Genomic DNA, 26955 nt, shown 5'->3' with positions numbered 1-26955 from the left:
ATGGAGGAACCTATTGTCCCTCTGCTGCACCATGTCATCCACCAGAAACTTAGAGGCTTGTCCACAAAGGGGGTTCCCACTTTTGCCACCTCTGCCATGTTCAGGGCAGTTTCACATTGACAATTTTACAGATGGAAGCTGTAACAGGCAGGCCGATGAATTCTGCGATAACAAGGCAGTGGCCGTTGTTATAACAAAGGGAACATCATCGGGATAATGTCAGATCAGAGGAAGACCACGTGGGCAGGGAAGGTAACTGGTGAGCGAGATTGGGGATGGTGTAATGAGAAAATTCGTGAGGCCAAGGGCTATCATAATAGTCAAGATTTAAAATAAAAACATCGGTTCTTTTTAAAAGTCTCACAGAGAATAAAAAACTATGTGCAACTCCTCTCTCTGATACGTTTCCCTCTCGTTGACTGGTCCAATAAAACACCTGATTAAGATTTACAGAAAAATTCAAATCTCAAAACCAGCCAGGTGTTGATTATTTTCTTGGTATCTTCCTCTATAGATTCTCCATCGATGTTTGAGTCGATGATTTTCTCTGCACAAACTCCTTCTCGATGCAGGTACCTCTCAGAGAGTTTTGACGAGCAGCCGACCTCTGTTACTCTTTTGGCATTTTGTTCCCAACTTTTCAAGTTGTTGAATATTGGCACCGGGATTGAGTTGAAGGGGAGTTAGGCTATTCTACACCGATGAATTGTTTATATCCCTCTCAGAAACTGCCATTTCACCTCTGTTTCTGTCGTCAGAACTGTGCGGACGGGACGATCACTTCCGTACTCCAAATTGTTAGTACTGTGCAGGGGCGACCTTCTCAGTCTTTCTCCTCGCCTGAGGTGTGGTAACTGTCCAGTGAAATCAACGCCAGTTTCTCCGCAATCTGATGAATGTGCTACACTATAAGGGTTTTTTTTCCCACAGTCATCATAAAGGCACAGGCTCTGGCTGTCGAGTCAGAAAACTGCAAATCAGTAAGGCAGTGTGAGCTAGCAGAGGGTGTGTCAGCTTTGATCGAACAACGCTGTCGAAATTTGTTCACAAAAGTAAAAACAACGTAAATACAGATATTTCAAGGCAAAGATTTACAAGATCATTTCTGAAAGCTAATAGATATTCCAAACTGCGAAGGAGAAAGACAAAGTCAAGCAGTTGCAACATTACTTCAAAATATTGGAATAAGTCAATAATCTTGCATTGTTTAGCGTTATAAAGGCACACGCACATCAGTTTGGATCAATGTTTGGAAGAACGTGCACGAGTGGAATTGTTCTCAAAGCGAAAATATCGGGGAGACAATGCACTGTTAAATTTATATTCATTCGTCGAGAACATTTAGTCTGAACATGTGACAGACTTATTGGTGTTCACAAGACGTTCTTACATCAAGGAAAATTATTATGAACACGCTTTCTCAGGAAATGAAATGAAAAGTGTCGTTCACAGACGTTTAGGTAAGATATGACTTTGTGACTGTATTGTTGAGAACATGCCTTGGTGCCTGCGAGCCTGAAAACCAATCAGAAGCATATGGGTGTAGATAAGTAGACCAGAAGACCAGATGGTGACTGGCATAACGTAGTGGGAGAACGGGTTTAACATTAAGGCATAAAAATGATGGTGAAAATAAAAAAAATATAAATTGTTCCATGTACCAGCTGTTAGTTGTAGCAGAATGTAAAGTGTTTTTATTCTTAATTAATTCATGGTACGAGGGTATCGCTGGCTGGACCAGTACATATTGCCCATTCTTAATTATCCAGAAGGCAGTTAAGTGTCTAATATTCAGTTGATTGAAATAAAGCAAAGGATCAACTCTGGTCAATTGAATAAGAAGGAGGATAATGAAATGGATTACGGTTGTACATGATTGCTCAATCTAAAAGTAATCACTAAACTCTGTTTATTTCCCGATTTCATTTTTAAAAGCCTAAACAGGGACAACAGTGAAAACAAAATGAACCATCCCTGAATTGCAATGATGCCAAGAAGTACTGAAGCAAATTACAAGGCACATCAGGCAAAATTCTGAAAGAGTTGTGGATGGTTAAATTCTGAAACAAAAGCAGGAATCGGTTGAAATTCTCTGCAGGTTGCCAGCCTGTCTGCAGTTAAAGTACGGTAAAAGTTTCTCTTCCAGTGGCCCTACATCAGCTCTGATCGCAGCTTGGAAAATGATATTTATTTTTGCACAAGATGGAATGTGGGAAGTGGAGAGAAGGGGACTATGAGAGTAAATGATAGTTAGAGATAGTAAACGATGCTGCTTCAGTTACAACGCTATGTTGCCGTTTTCATCAGAGACATCGTAAAGGCCGAGGCTCTGATATGTCTGGAACTATCCATTTGAAAATATTTTAATCATGTTTTCTTTAAAAAAATATGCAACGAGTAGGGAGTAGCCAGTCCTCTCCGCTGAGGTTATTAGGGAGCAGTTTGTTTGGCGCTGCTGGTTAGGTGGTTTAAGGGAAGCAGATCCATGCTGATCATTTCGTTTTCTGCCATTTCTCTCAAAACCCTGTGTTTGATCGTACCATTTTTTCACAAGGGTGTGTTGATGGGGATAATACACTTTTTTTTCGAGCGGCTTATTAATTTGTAATAGGGTCAATCGGGTTTTCAGATCGTTTATGTTATTCCAACTGTGAGCCACAGAGATACATTCAAACGTGAGGAATGCGTATTGCAACTTCAGTAGATGCACGCTGGAATTTTCTCCACTTTGCATTTCTTGTAATATTCTACCTACTGTTTCAGCCAAACCAAACCTCCCTGATTCTATTTGTTTCACAACTTTGGTTATGTAACTGAGTGATTTCCCCGATGGATTGAAGTATGTACAAATACAGATGCCCTTCGTCTCCCTCCGCTCTGTGTACTCAAAGTGTTTCAGCTTCTGCAGACACCATACACTGTCACATGAAATGTAGAAGCCTGCAATTCTGCTGGTGAAAGAGCTTTATTCCCCATTACTTGCATTTGTAGCTGTTCCTGGTGAGTGCATTCTGCTTTTTTAAAACAAATATTCCTAATCAACTTCGTTCGTGACACCGTTTCACAATACCGAACTTGTCGAACTGTTTGTCTCCCTTGCGTTTTATTCACTGTTTTTGCTTCATCTCTTTCGTGCAATAATAATGCTCCTTCGGGATTCCGTGTATATTTGGACTGCCTTGTTATCCCTTTCAAGCTAATCTCAGCACTAGATGACAAAATATATATTGGATGTTGTTAAGCACATGAAATTGACGGACATTGTCATATTTCATTTAAATCAGGCACTGACATATTATTCACTGCTTTTCTTTCTGTCTCATAGCGAACCTGGTCACAATTTGGATTCTTTCACAAAGGAAATGTGGTCTTTCCAAATGTATCACTGTTTACATGGTGGCCATGGCAACAACGGATCTACTGGTCCTGATCAACAATGTAGTATTCTATCACTTCTGCAGTTACTACTTCCCTTTTTCATTTCTGTCCCATACTCCCGTTTGCAGAGTCATTATTTACATGACCGCTGTCAGTCCCGATTTATCTGTTTGGTGCCTTGTTTTTTTCACACTTGATCGATTTGTCGTGATTTGTTGCCAGAAATTTCAAACAAAATATTGCAACAAAAGAACTGCAATCATTCTGGTAATTACGATCACGATTGTGATCATAATGAAGGAACATCCCGTTTTGTTTGCTTATGAACCTGAGAAAATTATTAACAACGTGCAGTGGGGCTGCCGTTCAAGTGCAGCTTTTTTTTCATCTTCTGCAGGTGTAGTTTATGTCTGGTTTTACAGCGCCTGTGTCATTTGGATTCCCTTCACTTTGATTGCCTTATGCAATACATTAACTGTCCAACGCATTGTACTGGCGAATAGAACCCGCACTGAACTGCGCAGCTCCAAGAGTGGAAATCCGTGTGACTCAGAAATGGAGAACCGCAGAAAATCCATCATTTTATTACTCTCAGTATCAGTAAGTTTTCTCTTGCTCTGGTTGACAAATGCCGTGAGTTTAGGCGTTACAAAAATAACAGATACGGTTTATTACAAAGGCAAGTTCACAAATCCTGAATTTATCGCCATTGAAGTGGGAGACATCTTGAAGTTTTTTACTTGCTTACTGAATCCTTGTATTTATGCAGCAACCCAGAACAAATTCAGAGCAGAACTTAAAAATATGCTAAAATCTCCGTGGGTGTTAATCCAAATAAATTTCGACAGAAGTCGAGAAAATCAGTTTCGTCGAGAAATGGTTCTGCCCTCAATGTTTTAGTTTCAGTCTTTCTCCATCATAAATTTGCCTTGTTTCTGATAAGATGTAATATAATTCATTTCTACATTCACATATCTTGAACATTCCAGAGCACATTCGGTATGTATGTTGTTTTATTTTTATCTAATAATTTGTTGAGTGAACACAACCTATTCCAGTCGGTACAGCACATCCTGCAGTCAGAAAATTAAGATAATATGTTTAAGAATTTAAGCATCCATATGAAAAACAGATGGTTCCATTTCAGCCACTGAATTCGAAGAAGTCTATTTGAAAACATCAATCAAATTCATTTAATCTGAAATGCAATACGGCATGATCACATGCCTTGTCAATTCTTGCGGACACTGTACCAGAATATTCTATTGTATAGACACGTTATGGGAGAGATTTCGTCAATGGGAAATGTGAAAGGACTCTTCAGACAGCGGATGTCATGTGGAGGAAAGTGCACACTCTCACCAACCCTAATTTGTACAACAGTATATTTTGTTGCATTATCAATTTAGAATTAATGGAGAAAATCAACATGTCTCACAAAATTCCGAAGAGAGGCATAGGCGTCAAGAGGCCTATCTGGATAGCGGGGGTGGGAGTTGATGAGAGCAGTGGAGTGGGGAATGCAGTTAATCCAAATGGGGGCTATCCATATGATGGGTTGCAGAGGGTGTATGAAAAACAGGAGGACTTCTGGGATTATGGGAACCTTCCATTGTTCTCAAACACACTCCTCCAACTTCTCAAATGGTCCCAAACAACCCAGAATATCTTGGCCTCACCACGCATCTCTGCCTTCCACAAGGACCATTTTCTTTGCAAATCCTTCGTACGTGCCACACTACTTCCATCTCTCCTCCACCTGCACTGTTCCGTATCTCTGCAAATGATGCAATAGCTGTCCATAAAACATTTCCCTCAATTCCATTCAAGGTGCGAGGCAGGTGAGACACTTGTTCACCTATACTTCCTCCAACCTTGTCGACTGAATCTGATCGTTCCTGCTTGTTTTTCTTTTAGGAAACAGTCTGTTTAACACCGATAATCAGGTTTTATCTGGAGACTCAAGGAAGCAGCTCCATCTTGATCATCTTGTTCCCTGCAATTTATCTTGTAAAGACCTGTGTTTGATTTTGCCCTTCATTGCCAATGGAGTGCTTACTAGGATTATGCAATTTTTTTCGAACACCATCATTAATTTGTGATATGGTTAAACAGTTTGTCAGATAGGTTATGTTATTCCATATCGTATTCACTTTTGTTCATGGTTTTTCCGGTAGTCCGTGAATAAATTTTGTTTTGTTTAAAACTGTTCCAAGATAGAAACATTCTGTGAACAGATCACTTGGCAAATAAAGGAAAAATAAAGTACAGATTGTGACATGCAATACTCCAATCCAGAATGGGAAGAAAAATCTGATCAAAATGTAGTCAAAAAGCTGCTAAGAGATGTTCACTGAAATTTCCAAGCGTTTGAAACTCCAACAGCGTCCGAATAAATCTAGAGTGAAAAAGCAGGAAGAAACTAGAACGTCTCCTCTGTGACACAACTCAGCTTGTTCTATTTTTGCCAAGATTAAAAAATAAGGTCAAAACTTCGGAAGCTGAGTGATCGAGTGGTCTTCAGTAGCCAGGTCTGAAAATCTCATTCAACCACTCTGTGAAAAGACATCAGGAAAAGGGAATTCTTATAGCGACTGCAACAGCACAATGAGGACTACAAGTGGCTGACTATGGCTATTTTGTGGGATCCGGACATGAGATGATGATACCTGGTGTGTGGGGTTGACGAAAATCATAGGGGAAGGTGCTCGATCTCAATGATCGTTGAGCTCGATATAAAGTGTCAGTATTCCCATTCGGTAAAAGATGTACTCATTTTCCATATTGTACTGATTTTCACTGCAACAAGCCTGAGACAGGAACGATCGCCCGAAAATTCGATGGTATGTTGAAATAAAGGGCAGCAAGGTCATGTATTTAGACAGAAGCTAGTAGTACAAAACACAGTAACATGGTCTGCGTTTCAGTTGCCCAGTGTGCAGTGCACGACATTGTAATCAGTGAATAAAGAAGGCACGATTGCCTGAAGGCAAGATACAACGTTGTCTGGAACAAGGGAAAGTCAGGAGTGACAGAGTAAACAGACTGGAGTTAGACATTCTACAACTGCACAGGTGTGTGCAATGAGACTGCAGGGTCGATTTGGGAGAGAAGAAGGAGTTGTTATGGATAAGGCCAGATCACCTCAGAAATATGTTAAGTATGTAACATCGACCGTAATTTTTCATATTTTATAGGCAGATACGAAGTGGATATTCCAAGTATGGTGCAGCTGGTCAAAACACTCGGCTTTAAGCAAAACAGAATCTATTTAATCACAACTTTAAAAACACATCCAAAAGAACAAGGAATTTAGATAAACTAAGGTATTGAAAATCTTAACTGATTCGGTACAACAAAAAACATATCAGACGCCTTTTAATGAGCAGCCACTGCTTCAGGAGCCTCCGGAATCTCCACAAGGTGGAGAGTTAGAGAGAAACTGACATGTAATTCCAAGATAGAAAACATCACCGTAACTTTCGGTTTCTGATCTCTTCCACTATTAAAATTTCATTGCCAATATTATTTATGATACTTGATGCATACTTTGCGTTGTCAGTCAATGCATCTAATTTACATGGTGCAGGATTTGCACTTCATGCTGCAGATTCTCAGATGCTGAACCGAAACTGCAATGTCTGCTCTGAATCAATGTGCGTTCAGGCGGCAGGTGAAGATGGTACTGGAATATCCCCTAATATATCATTCAAACAGAAGTCACAGGCTACTCAATAAATCCTGAACTTTACAATATCAAATCAAGTTTGCAGCAATGAAACAGCCTGCCGCTGGGGTCAAATTCTCTGCGTAGTTCTGTCTTGTCCCATCTTCTCACACAAGTTATGGGTCACGTTTCAACGTCTCTGTCAACTTTGGGCAAGCAGTTCACTTCCCCTGTCGACAACTTCAACTTGTGAGTTAAAAGGGTGTTCATTTACTATTGCCAAGCAGCAGAGCTCACTCGTGATTTCGCATTTTTGTTTCAGGGGCTGAGCGAATTAAAGTCAGACTCAGATCCAATGCGTAGTCCTCAGGGAAGGTGAGGTGATCGGGATTGAGTTCAAGAGTTGGGGTCAATAGCCCTGTTCTAAATTGCACTTCTGAAGTTACGACTCACTCTGCGACTTGCCCTCCCTCTTATTGCTCCATCCATGATTGAAAATTCTCTTTCCCAAACTCTGTCACCTCCTCCTGCAAAGTCCTCCCGTTTGCTAACTGTCTTCCGTTCTTACTTCCCCCTTCTTCATGCGTCACACTCTCTGCCTCGTGAACTTTCTCACTACCGGGAGTTCGTCTGAGCTAAAAATGTCTTCACTATCCCCATATCTTTCCTTCAGCCATTTGTCGCTCTTCGAACTTTTCCTCCCTCTTTCTCCATAGTTGTTCTCTCACTCTGTCTCCTTCCATCTCTCAATCGCTCTTTTTCCCTTACTCTCCTCCTCTTTTACACTTCTGTCTGTCTCGCCATTATTACGAAAGAACAAAGAAGAGCACAGCACAGGAACAGGCCCTGTGGCCATTCAATCATGAGCCACCACATTTTGTCCTTCCATTTTAAAGCTGTGTTCACTTACAGGACCCATACCACTCAATTCCCTTCCGACTCATGTATTCGTCCATTGATTGCTGAATACAACCATTGCGTCTGCTTCAACTATCTCCTCTAAGTGTACGTTCGAGGGATTCACCAACACAAGTTTGAAAAACATTACTCGCACATCTCATTGAAACCAACCACCTACACACCTTGAACACATGGCCCCCTTCACCCATAGATAAAGCTTCATCCATCCCATTCACAATCCTATAACGTCTCACAGATCGCTCATCCAACTCCAGCATTCTCGTGAAATTCGTCCAGAACTTCATCAATCTGTATATCGCCTGCAAACTTATTAACTGAACCATCCACGTTTTCCTCTGAGTGATTCATGCACATCACAAACGGCAGAGATCCCAGCATTGATCCCTGCAGAACACTGCCAGTGACAGCCCTCCATTCTGAGAAGCGTCCATTAACCCTTATCATCTGCCTCATATGACTTAGCCAGATCTGTATCCATCTTGCCAGATCACCCCTCATACTGTGTAAATTTATATTTTATACCAGCCTGCCATGGAGACATTGTCGAATGCTTTAATAAATTCCATGTAGATAACATCAATCACTTTGCCCTCATCAATCATCTTCATTCCCCCGGCAAAAAAAACTCGATCAAGTTGGTGAGGAAGGACCACCCCTGCAGTAAACTATGCTATTTATGGCTAATAAGACCTTTTATTGTAAAGGTGCATAGATCATGTCCCTGGGAATCTTTTGCAATAATTCCCCCGACCACTGATGTGACACGCACAGGTCTGTAATTTCCAGGATTATCCCAGTGACCCTTCTTAAATAATGGGACAAAATTGGCTATTTTACAGTCCTCTGGCACCTCGTCTTTGGCCAAAAAGGATATAGATATCTATCAGTACTCCAGCAAATTGGTATTTTGCCTCCCAAAATATTCTTGGAAAGATCCCATCAAGAGCGGGGGATTAATCTATCCATAACATTTTTGAAGATGCTCAAAATATCTTCCTTTTTATAGGAAAATGGCTAAGCAATTGGGCAGTCTGTTACCTGAGATCATTCTCTACCAGTTTCTTCTTTTTAGTGAATAGAGACACAAGGTATACCTTTCGGGGCTCAATTACCTTTTCGAATCATATAATCTCTACATTGTGGAAAAAGGTCCATCAGCCCATCAGGACCACATCGACACGCCAGAGTACATCGCACACAACGCATTCTCCCTATACATCCATGATCACTGTGGGCAAATTAGCATGGTCAATTCACCTAATGTTCACATCTTCAGATTGTGAGAGGAACCTGGAGCAGACCCGTGGAAAATGTGCAAACTTCACACAGACAGTTACTAGAGACATTAATCAAACCCAGGTCCCTGGCACTGGGAGCCTGCAATGCGAACTACTCAGCCATGGTGCCTCCCTGAGCTATAAACCTGGATTCGCTCCTTTGTCCTTGACAGAGTTAACGTTTTTCCTGGTTACCCTCTTTCATTTTGTAAATGTATGATAAAGAACTTTACGGAAACCCTCAGCAATCTCTTTAGTTCTGTTTCCTAATCATTTATTATCACCACTGATTCTCTCAGGAATGAGCCGCTCCTGAATATTTAGTCATTTTCAGTTGAAATACTCGCAAGTGTCATGTGCTGATCTCCCCTCAGCACGCGGCTTCAAAAATATATTTTTTCCAATGCTGTCGTATATTTTTTAGTTCACATTTCCCCAGTTTCACACCGTCACCTGAGGACTGCTGTGATCCCCATCTGTGTGCATCTTAGGACTCACGTTATCTCAAAACTAAATACTGAATGGCCTGTACAAAGTGGTTACTGGAAAAATGTTACCAGCGGTAGGAGAGACGAGGACCCATGTTAACAGCATCAAAGAAAATGGAAGATGTTTTAGAAGACGATATGAATAAATTTCCTCAGCGAAAGAGTGGTGAATATGTGAAACTCACTTCCAAAGTACGCTATGCAGACGAGGTACTGAGCACATTTTAGCAGAGATAGACAGGTTCTTGTTTATCAAGGGAATCCAGGGTTACAAGGAGAAAACGGGAGATTGGGGTAGAAATGCGTCAGTTTTTTGAATGTCAGAGCTGAATCGATAAGCTAAATCGCTTAATTTCTGTGCCAATATGATGAGATTTTAGTCACTAGTTCCGAAATGCGCTTCAGCACTGAAACGTCACTCAACTGGCCCAAGGCTCATTTCCAAAGACCAGGTGCAGTTTGACGTCTTCCCTGGTTGGAATATTTACAAACTGGGCAAAGAAACCCTCCTGAACGGTCCTGACAAATTCTACCGAATGCAAGCCCCGAGCATGAAGTGATTCCCAGCCAATTTGGGAAGTGAAAATCACCCATCACAATCTCCCTTTTTAATATAATATTCCCAAACACCATATATTAGATTAGATTACATTCCCTACAGTGTGGAAATAGGGCCTTCGACCCAACCAGTCCACACCCACCCTCGGAAGAGTAACCCATTTCCCTCTGATTAATGCACCTCACACTATGGGCAATTTAGCATGGTAAATTTACCTGAACCGCACATCCTTGGACTGTGGCAGGAAACCAGAATACCCGAATGAAACCCACGCAGACATGGGGAGAATGTGCAAACTCCGCACAGACAGTTGCCCGAGGCTGGAATCAAACCTGGGACATTGTTGCTGTGAGGCAGCAGTGCTAAACACTGAGCCACAATGCCGCCACTCTATCTCACGCTGTATTTTGGGAGGCCTGTCGTTCAGTTCTACACAGATTGCCTCGCTGCACGAATACTGTGATGAATCGTCCGTCAGGTATTATTAATGGATCCTCCTTTAGCAGGGATATAACTCACCCACACCTTCTGTAACCTTTTCTCCCACACCTCAAATATCTCAATTCTGGGGCATCCAGCTATTGGTGCTGTCGCTCTTTCAATAAATAAATCGCAATAATTGTGTAATCACCATAACGTAATTGTACAAGTGCTCACCAAATCTGTAGGTTCACTTACCTTGCCTATTACATTTCTCTCATTGATACACGTGCAATTCCGAACACTTCCCCTGCTCTTTTGAGTCGCGTATCAAAGCCTGTTTTGTCCTTACTGGTGTCTGCCTTGATTTCTAACTCTCCCTCAACGTCTGCATGTACTGCACTACTCCGCCTATAAAATCCTGCTCTGTCAAATGAGACGAAACGTTCCCCAATCTGTCTGACAAGTAATACCAATCAGTCCCTTCCCCCAATCAGGACATCAGTCCCAGTCCTAATGATGTATAAACAGTCTAGTGTATACATGTCCCACTTACCGCAGAACTGGCCCCAATCTCCAGCAGCATCTTTTCAGCCACGTGTTGTTCAGAGATGTCCTGTTGCTCCCGCTCTGACCATCACGTGACAATGGCTGCAATCCTGAGATAACTACATTTAAGTTCCGGCATTTCAACTTCCGTCCTAGTTCTCGATATTTTACTTTTCGGACGTCCTCTTTTTCTAACCTATGTTGTTCGCACCAACGTGTACCACAACCACTGGCCTATCTGGAATGTCCTGCAAACGCTCAGGGATATCTGGCATCGGCGTTTAAGGGACACAACCTACCTAAATCACTTACCTATGCCCTTAATGATTGAATGACCAAACACTACATTTTTTCTGTGCGCATTTTTCACTTCCTCTGCAGCAAAGCCAACCATATTTGCAGGATTTTAGATGCTGCTGATCTCCAAAACGGTATGTTTGTTTTGTAGGAGAACATCCACAGAGGATTCCTGGACTTCACGCTTAGCCGTCCTGACCTGCCTTATTGATTCTGAGTCTGCGGTGTGACAACGTCTCTATCCACGCTGATCACGATTATCTCCGATTCTCAAACATTTCTCAGTGTTTCCTTAAGACAATGTAGATGGCATTTTGGATTTCAGCGGCCACATGCTCCCATTGTACATAATGTATCCAAACAATATCAAATAATGTTAACACTAAATTGACAAACGCTGGTGCTGTATAATCCGATAACAATTTTGCAGAATTTACCTGCTACTCACCAGCAACTGCTTTCAAAAGTTAATTCAGGTTACGCTCCAGTACGCGCTGGAACACTCACTGCCAAATTTTCAGTGATGTTTTGATTAGAGTGGTGCTGGAAACGCACAGCAGTTCAGGCAGCATCCGAGGAGCAGAATATTGGCATTTCGGGCAAAAGCCCTTCATCAGGAATGGAAGCAGCGAGCGTTCAGGGTGAGGAGATAGGTGGGCGGGAATGGGCGGCTGGGGAGAAGTCAGCGAAGAGTACAAATGGTGAATGGGGATGTGGATGGAGGTGATCAGTCAGAGGGGATGTTGGAGCGGGTATGTGGGCAGAGAGATTGGCAGGTATGACATGACATGAGGACTGTGCTGAGCTGGAAAGTTGGAACTGTGGCAAGGTGGTGGAGGGGTAATTTGAAAACTGGTGAAGTCCACATCGATGCCCTGGTGTTCAGTGATGTCACGATATTCTGTCTCTTCTTCTCTGGAAGTTACCTTTCTTTTATTTTGGAGAGGAAGGAAGAATGGAAGACAGGAGGTTATCAAAGGGTCGGCCCTTATTTAGGAAGGGCTGTAATTAAAAACCAAAGAACTATTGACCAGTAAAGATAACATCTATGCTGAGTGAGTTATCCGAAAAGATTCTGAGATAAGATAGACAGGGTTTGAGTTGCAACAGTCAGCATGGATTTATGTGTGGTAGATCATGCCTCAGGATTGGCACATCCAACATCTGACAACGGTAGAATGGGAAAAGACGTTTAGATTAGAAGATAGAGTGGCGACTAGCAAATCAGAAGATGGAAGACAGGCAGGAAATCTCGATGAACGGTAGTGTAGAACAAGCGTTGAAGTGGACTTGGTGGCAGATTACTCAGAAAGCGGAGGCAGGTTCTTTTGCTTTGATGGACAACGTGCAGTTCAATCAGACGGAGGGGAACGTGCAGGACACGATGAGAGACCGATGCGAAGACCGATATGAAAGTGGGATGGGTCGAGAATGTTCATCATAACAGGTAAGGACCAACGAGGTATTGTGGTTAGAAGGAACATGACAGTAAAAGTGGAAAGCACACCAATTGACAAATGAGGACGGAGATTTACGTGTTGCAAGGTCATAGACAGAGAGAGGCGAATGGAGAGATTAGGCCTGAGAACAAGATGGACACAGGCACTGATCAGTTGGAGAACAGGGTAATGGTGCGATGGGACGATGGACATGAGAGGCGACCAATCCGAGAATGAGGGACAGGTAATGCCTCCTACTTTCAGTTCCACCACCCACCTCAATATGTTATCTAGCTCCCAACGCCCAACCTCAGACCATGTATAAACCTTACCCTCCTCCACGCCTCCTTGAACTGACCTTGTCTGTCCGTTTTTCTTTCAACTGACGTATCACAAGGACTCCCTACCTAGTTCCACCTATCACTATCCCACCCACCGTTGCCCTAGCTGCAACCATTCACCCTCTTTATATCAGAACCCACTGACCCCTTCCCCATTCGTTTGAAAGCTGTGGAATGGGAAATGACCTTGCCCATTTACCATATCATGATTTTGATAAACCTCTATAAGGTCACGCCTCAGTCTCCGTTTGTTCAGGGAAGATTGCCTCAGTGTATTCAACTTCTCCCTAAATCTCACACTTTGAGAGCTGTTGCAAGGAGATATTGAACGGATGCAGAAATGGGCTGATTAGTGGCACGTGGCATTCAAATAAAAAACTGTGAAGTCATTCATTTTGTAAGGCCGCATTCGAATACAGAATACAGGGTTAATGGCAGGATTGGCTATGGGAAAGAACAGAGGAATCTTGGATTTCATGTCCATAGATCCCTGGAAGTTGCCACACAATTAGATAAGGTTGTTAAGAAGGCCTGTATTGTGATGACAGTCATTACCGGGGGATTGAGTTTGAGAGCCAGAAAGTTGTGCTGCAGCTCTATCGAGACCTGGTTAGATCAAACTTGGAGTATTGTGCTCAGTTCCCATCACCTCGTTACAGGAAACATGTGGACGCTTTAGAGAAGGTGCGGTGGAGATTTATCAGGATGCTGCCTGGAATAGAAGACGTATCATAAACAAATGCTTGAGGGGGCTCGGGATTTTCTCATTGGAGGGATGAGGATGAGAGGTAGCTCGATATAGGTTTACAAGAAGTTAAGAGGCTGAAAGAGATGTGGATAGACAGCCACTTTTCTTTTTCTCGTGGTGGCAATGTCTGTCATGACGGGATCGAACTTCGAGGTATTTGGACGAATTACTTTAATGTTAGGTCCCTTCATGATAGATATTTCCGTTTAATAGCAAATATTGTCATGTGGCATACAAGGAGCAGGAGGGACGGCGTTTCAGGGATTTCAATAAGGATGGTGTGAGTGGGGGAAGGATGCTGAACGTTGAATTGAAGTGTGCGGTTGACTTTGGGGGAAGGTAGTTATGAAGGCGACAGGTGGAGATTCGCACAGATCTTTATGGATGGAGGAGGAGAATTTATTCCCAGTGCGGTGTGTGTTGGAGACTTTGAAGTAAGCGTTTCAGCAACTAAATAAAGTGAGGACTGTAGATGCTGGAGAGTCAGAGTCAAAATGTGTCGCTGGTAAAGCACAACATGTCTTGCTGTATCTGAGGAGCAAGAGAGTCGATGTTTTGAGTATAAGCCCTTCATCAGGAGTGTCGAGGGAGAATAGGGCTGAGATGTAAATGTGGTGAAGGTGAGGGTGAGTGTGGGGCTTGGTCGAAGCTAGGTGGGATGGCGGTTGGTGGATGTAGTTGGGGGATGATTTTGATAGGTCGGTCAGCAGGTTTAGAGAAAAAAGTTCGGAAGGAAGATGGGCAGGTAGGTCAAATCAAGATGGCAGTGCACTTTGGACGATTCGGTCTTGCATGATGTGAGGGATGTGAAATTTGGAAACTGGTGAAGTCAATGTTGCTCCGGTGTAGTTGTCAGGACCCAAGGGGAAAATGAGGTGTCATTCCTCCTATGAGTGGATGGTTTTGAATTGTCAGTGGAGGAGGCTCTGGAATTTCATGCCCTGGGGTAATGTGAGGGGATGTTGGAGTTGTTGGCTTGATGTCTAACATTCCAGTAGTGAGTTACTTGATGCGTGCAGACGAGCAATGTTCTCTGAAACACTGACCAAGTTGTAGCTTGGTCCCCCTGATATGGAGAAGACCACGTTGAAATAATACGATGCATGCAAATTTGTCCTGTTTATCTCTCAGTCCTCCGCTACATCGCTTTCTTGAAAGAAGGTCTAATGCCGAAAACATCTACTCTCCTGATCCTCGGATTTCTGCCTGACCTGCTATGCTTTTTGCAGCGTAACACTTTCCGCCAATGATACAGTGATCTGATCGCACACTTTCTCACACACATGCACACAATGACTAAAGGATACGAATGTCAAAATACTGTGGATATTTTGAAATATTGAATCTCCATTGAACAATCCCTGATTTCTAATTAACACAGAATATTGACACAGCTTGGTCAATCTCAGGATTCACCTCTCCCGACTTTCAAACACGATAATGGAAACAGTGTTGCATTTGTAAGCAGTAGATCGCAGATGGGATGCGGACGAATGTTCATGTGGATGTTAAGTAGCGGAAATCTCGCACGGAAAGAAAACAGAACACAGAGAAAACGAGATGCTGGAGATCAGAATCGAGAGTTTGGTGTTGGAAAAGCATAGCAGGTCTGGCAGCATCGGAGGAGCAGGATATTCGACGTTTTGGGCATGACAGCTTCATCGGCAATGAGACTTGTGGGTGTGGTCTCAGAGGTAAATAGCACGAAGTTGGGTTGTTGGAAGGTAGCTGGGAATGCAATGGGTGGATGAAGGTGAGTGAGAAGGTGCGGTTAGGTCAGAGGGAGAAGAGATGGACGGGTTCGCAGTGTTGTGCTGAGTTGGAGGCCTGGGACTGGAATAATGTAGGGGGAGGTGAGATGAGGAAGTTGTTGAAATTCACATTTATCTCATGTGGTTACAGGTCCTCGAGGCAGAATATGAGCAGTTCCTCCTGCAGGCGTCAGGTGTCAAAGGTTTGGTGGGGAGGAGGCTCAGAACCTGCATGTCCTTGACGGAGTGGGAGTGGGAGTTGAGGAGTTCAGCTACAGGGCGGTGAGGTTGGTGGGTGCGGGTGTCCCAAATAAGTTCTCTGAAATGATCCACAAGAAGGCCTCCTGTGACCCCAATCTACAGGAGATCACACCAGGTGCAACGGATGCAGTAGATGACAATGCCAAATTTACACGTTGATTTCTGAATGATGTGGAAGGATTTCCTCAGGCCTTGGACGGATGTGAGGAGAATGGTATGGGAGCAGGTTTTGCTCTTCCAATGGTGGCAGGGAAACTTGTCAGCGTGTGCGCTGGTGGGTTGTGTGGACCTGACGAGGATTCGCAGAGGGAATTGTCATTTCGGAACGCTGATAGGGGTGGGGAGTGAAATATATCTCTGGTTGTGGGGTCCGTTTGGAGATGGAAGAAATGACATAGGATGATGAGTTGTATGCGGACTTTGGTAAGGACCGGGGAGTCCTGCCTTTGTTGCATTGTGATGGATGGTGTTCAAGGGCAGTGGTGCATGAAGTGGAAGAGATGGGCTGGTGGGAATCGTCAATATTTGTGGGAAGAGAAGTTGTAATTGTGGAAGAATGAGTGCTTCTGTATCTTTCAGTGCTGGAATTGGTCATCCTGGGAACAGATGAAGAGTAGGCAGAGTAATTGAAAATAAGGGATGGCGTTTTTTCAGGAGGTAGGATGGGAAGAGATGTACTATGGGGAGCTTGGGATCAGTGTACTTTTAGAACATCTCTGTGGTTAGTCACTCGCTAGACACGGTGATGACGTGGTCCAGGAAGAGGAGAGCAGCTGTTACAGGCTGGGGCTGTTTTCCCTGGAGCGTCCGAGGCTGAGGGGTGACCTCATAGAGGTTTACAAAATTATGAGGGGCATGGATAGGATAAATAGACAAAGTATTTTCCCTGGGATCAGGGAGTCCAGAACTTGACGGCGTAGGTTTAGGGTGAGAGGGGAAAGATATAAAAGAGACCTAACGGGCAACTTTTTCATTCAGAGGGTGGTACGTGTATTGAATGAGCTGCCAGAGAATCTGATGGAGGCTGATACAATTGAAACATTTAAGAGGTATTTGGATGGGTATATGAATAGGACGGGTGCTGGCAGGTGAGACAATTTGGGGTTGGGATATCTGGTCGGCATGGACAGGTTGGACCAAAGGGTCTGCTTCTATGCTGTATATCTCTATAACTCTATGATGATCCAGGTCGGCGTGGAAGGTGTTGGTAAAGTTGATGAGCTGTTCCACCTCCTCGGGGGAACAAGAGGCGCTGCCGATACAATCATTGCTGGAGCAAAAGCACAGGTGCGGATTATAACTGCGGAAGATGGACGTTTCCACGTATCCGAAAAACAGACAAGCATAGCTTGGTCCCATGCTGTTGCCCATGCCTACCACTTTTGTTTGGATGAAGTGGGAGGAGTGGAAGGAAAAGTTGTTGAGGGTAATGACCAGTTCAGCCAAGCAGATGAGGGTGTCGATGGAAGTCTACCAGTTGAGATGACGTGAGAAGAATAACCAGAGTGCTTGGAGAAATTCATTGTGGTGGATCAACGGGTACAGGGACTCGAAGTACATGGTGATGATGAGGCACTGGGGGCCAGCGAAGCGAGATTCATGGAGGAGGGGATAGGCATGGCGTTGTCCATAAAGTAGATGAGGAGTTGCTGGACTAAGGGGGACAGGATGGTGGTGAGCTAGGTAGAGATGAGTTCAATACTACAGGCGCAGGCTGAGACGATGGGTCGACCGGGGCAGTCAGTATGTGAATCTTAGGAAGGAGGAAGAAAATGGGGAAGATCCCCAGAGAGAGAAAGAGAGAGAGAGCTGAGATTGTCACCTTCTCCAGGACTTCTACACAGGAGTCAGTCTCAGAGGGAGGCAATGTCCTTGTGATACTGACGCCGCACAGTTCATTCAGAATTTCTCCCACCTTTTGAGGTTTAAATATCGCCATGGCAGGTGGTGCAATTTGAATTTAATAAATAAACCAAAGTTAAATAAATTAAGAGGTAGTTGTCTATTCCCAGGTTTAGAGGAATTTCATGACTAGTGGTGCAGGGGAGAACAGAGGGATTTAAAGTAAATACATGCGAGGGAACGTTTTTTCACAAAGAGTGATTCATGATATGGAATAAACTACCGCTTGTAGTGGCGGATGGGGGTCGAATTTCAAACTGCAAAAAGCATTCGTTTGGATGCAGGAATAGGATATGCATGAAGGAATGTGGGCCAGGAGAGTGCAGGTGGGACTAGTTTAGATTGTAATCATATTCGTCATGGACTGGTTGGTCCAAAAATGTCTGTTTTGTGCTGTGTGACTCTGTGAGCAATGGGTACAGTAATGTTCATGGCACTCATGGTCATTGTTTGAAAATTCCTCTGGTTCACTGATGACATTTCGGGAAGGAAATCTTACCTGGTCTGGACTACGTGTGTCTCCAGGTCCACATCAATGTGTTTGATTCTTAACTCTCCTCTGTCTAATTATGAATAGGCAATGAATGATGGTCTAGTAGGCAATGCCAATTATTCCCTTGTTGTGAATGTTTTTTTAAAAAAGTGGGAAGATTGAAAATGCAATCTCGCCTGATGTTTTGTGACGAGACCTGACGAAAGAGTAGCGCATTGAAATGCGGAATTTCTCACTAACACGGCTCATGTTTACACAAGGGAGAATATCTAACAACTTCAACAAGAATGCACATGGATACGGACAGTATACAGATTTTAAAAAGATGATATTTCGGTCATGTGAATAGTCCAAACAATGACCAATACCTGCTGTTCATAGAGGAAGAGAAACGAGGATCGTTTGGGTTAGGAGAGTGCAGCAAGTGATTATCTCGAGGGCCATTATACCCGCCACTGAGAACTGGAATTGCCCAACAGATAACTGGAATTGCAGGTTTAAAGTTAAGTAGTAGCAGAGGCTCAAAGGAGGTTGTTCCTGAAGATCAGCGTTACCACTGTGCAGATGGCCACCCAGGAAAATGCACAAGGGAGGATCAGGTGGAACACCAATCCTCAAGAGCGTCTGAGAGTCATGCAGCATGGAAACAAGGTCTTCATTCAAAATTGTCCATGCCCACTATGTTTTGCAAACAATATTAGCTCCAGTCACCTGCATTTAGCCCATATCCTTCTCAACCTTTCCTGTTAATGGATCTGTGCAAATGGCGTTTAAATGAAAATCGACCTGCATCTACCATTTCCTCTAGCCGAACATTCAGCATCGGAACCACCATCTTTTGGAAAAAAATTGCCTCTCAGGTCCATTTTAAATCTTTCTCCCTTCGCCTTAAACATATGCCTCTTTGTTTTTCGCTCCCTCAACTTAGGGAAAAGACATTTGCTATTCTACCTACCTTTGTCCCATATGATTTCTTACGCGTCTACAATGCATCATCCTCCTATCTTGCACTGAAAATAACCCAGTCTGTTTTATAAATCAAAACATCCAGTCCTGGCATTAACCTTGTAAATGTGTTCTGAACCTGGTGCAATTTAATAATGTCCTTCTTGTAACAGGGTGATTAGAAATTTACATAGTACTCCAGAAGAGTCCTGAATGTTAAAGCTTATATTAGAACTCCAATACTCAGTGGTCTCATCAATGATGGCAACCGTGCTAAACACCCTCTTAAATATCCTGTCTACCTGTCATACAAAGAACGATGAACTGGAATCTCTGGGTCTCTCTGTTCAACAACACGACCCAGGGCCCCATCTGGAAGTCCTGCCCTTGTTTGTTTTACCAAAATAGAATATCTTGTGCTAATCCTAATTAAAAAGCATGTGTCTCTTTGAAGCCCTTTGGCTCAATTGATCAAAATCACGTTGTAATATTAGCTAGGTTTCTCCACTGCTGACTGTAGTTACATTTTTAGTGTCACCCGCACTTACAAAACATGCCGACTCAATTCTTATCCAAATCGTTTAAATAAATGACAGACTGCAGCGGACCCACCTCCGATTGTTGCAGAAAACTGCGATTCAAAGGCCACCAGGGATTGTGCTGTGAAGCAATAAACGTCAGGGGAGTTGACAGACTCTGCATGTCTCTGATGAGTTCACAAAGGACAATCTTTCTCCCCCGGGCTAGAAGACACTCTAACAGAAAATATAAGCCATTTTTCTCATGAGACAGAGGCATGTAAGGAAGGAATGTGAGTGTGAATAAACCTTAGGTGTGAAGAGATGTGGAACATCTCGATAACAGATAGAAGGAAGCAGACGTAAGTTTGAGGATGCATGGATAAACAGGGCTCTGCAAGATTGCAAAGGAAGGAATTGAGGAATGGATTTAGGACAGCGTGAAGGGGGCATGAAAAAGCCTTAATAGGAAAGATTAAATAGAAACCCAAAGCGTTCTACATTTATACGGGGAACAAAACGATGGTGAAGGTTAGATTAGATTTCCTCCAGTGTGGAAACAGCCCCTTCAGCCAACAAGTCCACACCGACGATCTATACAGCAACCCATTCCCCTTACATTAACCTCGACGACTGTACCCAACACTACGTGCAATGTAGCACAACCAAGTTACTTCACCTGCACATCTTTGGACTGTGGGAGGAAACCGGAGCTCCCGGTGGCAACCCTCGCAGACGCATGGAGAATGTACAAAGTCTACACAGACAGATGCTTGAGGGGTAATTTAACCCTGGCCCTTGGCACTATGAGGCAGCAGTGCAAACCACTGTGCCACGGTGACAACACAGGAGAGTCTACGTGGATGTGGAGAAGGTAGTAGAACTCTTCATTGAATATTTTGCTTCATTACTAACTGAGAGATGGACCTTGCCGTTGTGAGGATAGCGTAAAACAGGCAGGTGTGCTCAACAGTTGAATGTTTAGAAGGAGGGTGTGCTGAAATCTTGGGGTAAAACATGACAATAAAGAAATAGCCTTGGATGGGATATATGCAGGGAAATTTGGATAGAGATCGAATACACCCACCGTTACTACAGAAAGTGAGCGAAGAGGGTGCTGCAACTTTGACAATGATCTTTACGTCTTCATTGTCCATTTGATTAGTACCAGACATTTTGAGGGTAGGAAATCTTATTACCTTGTTCAATAAAGAGAATAGGGATTATCCTGTAAATTACAGACAAGTCAGTCTTACATCAGTCGTGGGCAAAGTATTTCAGAGGACTGTGAGTAAGAGGATTTATCATTCCTTGGAAAACCATAGTTTGATTGGACATAGTCAGCATGGTTTTTCAGAGGCAGATCATGTCCGACAAACCTTCTTGGATCATTTGCGCATGTCACAAAACAAATTAATGAAGGGACAGCGGTGGATGTTGTGTAGATAGAATTCGGAAAAGTGTAATATAAAGTTGCCCATGGGCTTATTCAGAGTTTTTTGAGGAATGGGTTACAATGGAATTATGCTGCCTGGGTACAGAATTGGCTGACTTGTCGAAGACAGAATATGGTGGTAGATGAAAAATATTCAGCCTGAAACATGGTGAGCAGTGGTGTTCCACATGAATGGGTTCTGGGACTGTTGTGAATTTTAAAAATCACTTGGATGAGTTAGTAAGTGTCCCAAGGTCACAAAGTATGGTGGAGTTGCTGATAGTGTCGAAGGCTGTGCGCAGAAGTTCCTTAGTACCGGCCTTCGACCAGTGCCCACTCCCTCAGCAATGTCCCACTGAGAGTGCCCACCTTCTCAACACTGACCCACCACCAGCGCCAATCCCTCAACCCTGACCTGCTGACAGTGCCCACTCGCCAGACCTGGCCTCCAGACCTGATCTCCAGACACTAGGACGTGCACACACTCTCAGCACTGATCCTACAACATTGCCCACTCCCTCAGCACTACCCTTGCACAGTGCCCACTCTCTCAGCGCTACCCTTGCACAGTGCCCACTCTCTCAGCACTGACGCTCCAACAGTGCCCGCTCCCAAAGCACTGAGCATCTGACACTGTCGGCACACATTCAGTCAGGTCGCAATGCCCAACCCAATGTCCTGCTGTGCGTCAAGAAGAGACAGACCTCAGGTGAGTGTCAATATAATGATTTTATTTCTGAAAACTCTCCATTATTCGATTCGCTGAAGTTACATTACTCGATGGGTCTGGCGACTGTACACTCTCACACGACTTATTTCGAGGTCGTGTCGACGACCTTGGTGACTTTCCCACCAACTCAACAATTGCGCAGGCAGATGCAGTAGCCGTAAATCAGACACAGAGACGGCTTCTCCGGATCTCTCCTGGGTCACAGCCAAACAAACGATACAACCCTCTGGCCCTGTGGCATCCAATTGCCGACGCTGAAATGCAGTGTGATAGGTCATTGGTTTGTGGTACTCAGCGGCGATGCATGAGACAATGGCCATCTATCCATTTCCACTTCGTGTTTTTTTTATTAAGCATCCTCATTCACTCATCTGCATTATGCATTTCATCACTTCCATATCCGATGGCTCATATACACTTAGATGCATAGTCCTATGATCTAACTGCTTCAAGTGGAATACACGAGGAATATGGTGTACAGTTCCCCTCCTTCTCTTCTTCGGTTTACCCATGTTGGAAACCCTGTCACGTTCCCCATCTACATATCACTCAGACTACGCTTGGGAGCAACTTGCACCATTCCCAGGTCCATATCTCTCAGACCACACTGGGAGCCCCGTGCACTGACCCGATCTTCATATCATTTAGTTATACGCCATACTGGGAAGGCAGTGCACAGTCTCCAGCTCCATATCCTTCAGACCACATTAACTCTGCCACCGGTTTGACGACACTGGTTGCACTGTAGACAGTTCCAATGTCCGTGGAATCAGTGAGAACTTCAGCTGTTGGACGTTAGAGCCAGGACATTTGGATCTGGAAAAGAACAAGTCAGAGAGAATCTGAGACGCAGGAACATCGACGTTCATTAGGAAACGCTTTCGACCTGAAACGTTGACTTTCCAAATCATGTGATGCTGTCTGACCTTTTGTCCTTTTCAGGCTTCGCATTTTACCGAATTCCACCTCCTAATGCTTCAGCTGAATCCACACCAGAGCACTGTGCAAAGTACTGTTATCCATTTCCTGAGGAAAATCAATTGATCGCTTCCTGAGAGCGAGCCTCAGATTTAAATGGAGATTTTCAAGGGTCCTAAAGAAGCATTCAAGTTCTCGGATGATCCTTTGACTGTCTACTCCAACTGGGGATTCATGAGCATGCCCACGGTTAGCTCCAATCTCAGTTGGTACCATGACAGTCAGGCTATTGGAAATCCCTAGGTTATTCGCCTGAAGGGAGAGCCTGGACGGCATGGAAGCATGACAGTCAGTCTGCACAGAGACTACTTATTGTGATGAAAGTCAGTTCGAGGCGAGTCATTTCGAAAGGGTTATGTCTTGTCGGGTCAGGGGGAGTTAATGATGTGGAGGCCGATACAATAAGCGCGGTGTACGAATACCACTTAACTATCTGTTCGCAATTCGGCCAGCACAAAGCATTTGAGGGCTCACAGGTCAGCGATGCGAAGAATAGACAGGCCTCTGTACAGAACCATCGTTGTCTACGCTTTGGCGTTAGGGGTCTGCAGAAAGAGCGGTGCTGCACATACCAAGATCAGTGCGTTCTGCATCGTTCCTTCCCAGAGCAAATGAGATGGCTGCAGTGCAGTTACTTTTCAATTGAATATGAGTCGGCATTCTGGAGTTATACATCACTCGAGCATTTGTCCTTGCCTTGCACAAGTTCAATCTTCAATTGATTCGCTGATGTCAATAGCAAACAAATTCAACGAACAGCGAATTCCACCAGAATAGGTATTTTATTCACTGATGTTAGTGGAGAATCAGTGCATGGGGAAGTGGTGTGTGTGAATGTGTCCATGTAGTTATGAAGATAAATTTGTGAATACGTGTGTGTGCGTGTGTGTGTGTGTCTGTGTGTGTGTCTGTGTGTGTGTGTCTGTGTGTGTGTGTGTGTGTGCATGCATGATTGTGTGTACGTATTTGTATATGTCTACATCATAATGCATATGTGCGTTTGTGTCTGGGGATGCGTTTGTGAATCAGCACGTATGCATGTGTGTTATTAATTATGTGCGTGTGTGCATCAATATGTATTTGAGTCAGTATAAGTGTGTGTGAATGAGAGTGTGTGAATGTGTGTATGAGAGTCACTGTCTGTGTGTGTAGCAAATGTGTATATTTGTTTATATAATGTGATTGCGTGTGAAAATTATTCCTTAGTTTTTGACATTATTAATAAATGGACACACTCGGAATTCGTTCTCCAGTCACCACAGTGAGGAGCTTAGCAAGAAATGTGGAAAACACATTCAATTTTGGGTTTCTGCTGCAGGCTCGGCTGTTCAGTGCATATCAGGCATTTTGTGCCATGTGGCGAGTTTTATCATTAAACAATCTATGACAGCTGCTGAGCATGAGCAGAAAGGGATTCTGCACGATTTATCCATCCTGCACGTTAATCAGATCATGGCCAATTCGAATATAAGCAAGATCCGTGTATTTTGGTGCTGTCACCTTCAGTCAAATTGTGACATATCAATTTCAGTTTTGGAACTTTTATAATCATTGTGCGTCATTTTTTTCATCAGCTATACTGAGCTGATATCCTAAAAAAGAAAATGCCATCCGTTCCACACACATACCACCTCTCAGTAATATCCCGTAATAAATGTCTTCCAGGTTGGCAAATACTCCCCAAATTCCATATCTGTAATCTCATGTAGCATTAAGATTCCACATGGTAGGGTGCTCTTAAAGGTGAGATTGCATGAAATCCCGAAGAATCTGGCAATTTGGATACACAATTGGCTTGTTCACATGAAGCAAAGGTAATAGTGGAATGATACTTGTCGGACTGGAGTCCTTTGACTAATGGAGTGCCCCAGCGCTCAATGTTTGGTCCAATGGCGTTTGCTATCGGTCCCAATAATGCGAATGAGAATGTACAAGCGATGCTTACGAGGTTTGCAGATGACTCAAAATTGTGTGATAACGTGGACAGCAAGGAAGATTTTCAGAGATTGCAGTAGACCCTTAACCAGCTGAGGAAGTGGGCTAATAAACAGCAAATAAAGTTAAATACACATTTGTGTGATGTCTTGCATTTTGGAAAGTCAAGGTCAGGAATAGTTTCACCGTGAGTTGTAGGGCCTTACAGAATACAGTGGAACAGGAGGGCTTTGGAGTTCATGTGCATGGTACTGTGAAATTGGAATCAGACATACACAGCGCAGTGAAGACAGCTTTTGACATGCTGGTCTTCAGGAGTCAGTGCTTAGAGAATCAAAGTTAGGAAGTTATGTTGCAGTTGTTCAGACCGTTGGTGAGACTGCACTTGAAGTATTAAGCTCAGCTCTAATTACCTTGCTGTAGAAAGTATGTTTTTGTATTGGATTTGGACAAGCGAGGACATTTTCTTTAGAGTGCAGGACACGAAGATTGGATCTTATCGGATTGTATGAGAGAATAAGAGGCGTACATAGTCTGAATGCACTCTTGTTTCCTAGGGTTGGAGAATCAAGGTAAAGATAGCATCAGTTTACATTTCGACTGGAAAGAATAAAATGGAACATGAGGAGTAACGTTTTTACACAAATGTTGGGACGCATGTGGAATAAGATGTCTATGGAAGTGGTTAGGCCAGGTGCATTAACGGCATTTAAAAGGAATTTGGGAATGTGCATGAACAGAACGTTTTTGGAAGGATATGGGCCAAGTGCAGTGAACAGTTTTCAGCATGGATAGACGTTTTGGTTGGTATGGGCCAGTCTGCGCCAACGGCCCTGTCTCTGTGCTGTGAGTGTCTAAGCTTCTATGACTGCATTTAAAAGATTTTTTTATTCTTGCTGCTTTCTTCCTATTTTCAGCTCTTGTTCGGTATGTGATTGTAACCACAGAGATGACGGGTTAATCTTAGAATGAGAGATCAAGCAGTTAGAGCGTCAGCGAACCACAGAGACATAGATCACGGAAACTGAACCTTCAGTCCTAATCAGCCATTCCAACGAGTCATTCTGAATTAATCTGGTACTATTTACCAGCACTTTGCACATATTCCGCTAAACACCTCCTATTCATAGACTCCTTCTGATGTATTTTAACTACTGCAGTTTACCAGCCTCTACCAGTTACTTAGTTAACTACATCCTGACACACACCACTCCCTTCGCCAAAACGTTTCCCTGAGGTACCTTTTAAAGGTTCCCCTATCACTCTAATCCTATGCCCTCTCGTTCTGGAGTTCCCCCCGAACCAGGAACAAAGACCTTGTCTATTTACACAAACCATGTCTCTCATAATTTTATAAACCAACGCTAATTCATAAATGACCGTCTGACGCTCCAGGTGATAAAGGAACTGTCCCAGCTTATTCAGTCTCTCCCTGAAGCTCAAACCCGTGAAACCGGACAAGATCATCGTGTATCTTATCTGAACCCTTTCAAGTTTCACAACATCCTTCCTTCAGTGACCAGAATTGCACAAAATATTCCGAAAATAACCGAACCAATGTAGTGTGCAGCCGTGACGTGAGCTCGCAATCAATGTACTGCCCAATCAAGGCAAGCAGACAAAAGGCCTTCTTCACTTTACTTAGAATACTGTGATCAGTTCTGGTCACCTCATTCTCGGAGAGATGAATAAGCTTTAGAGAGGGTGCTGATAAGATATACTAGGATGTTTCCTGGAGTGGAAGGCATGTCTTCTGAGGAAAGTTTGTGGGAGTGAGAGTTTTTCTCATTGAACTGAAGAAGAATGAGAGGTCTCTTAATAAAGTTGGACTAGCTGAAGAGAGGCATAGATAGAGTTGGTAGTCAAATACATTTCCCAGTTCAGAAAAGCCTGTCACGACGGATAATAATTTTAAGTTGATTA

The sequence above is a fragment of the Chiloscyllium punctatum genome, chromosome 51 (genome assembly GCF_047496795.1).
Source record: "Chiloscyllium punctatum isolate Juve2018m chromosome 51, sChiPun1.3, whole genome shotgun sequence".
In the NCBI taxonomy this organism is placed as follows: Eukaryota; Metazoa; Chordata; class Chondrichthyes; order Orectolobiformes; family Hemiscylliidae; genus Chiloscyllium; species Chiloscyllium punctatum.
Note: the sequence above shows the minus strand (reverse complement) of the source record.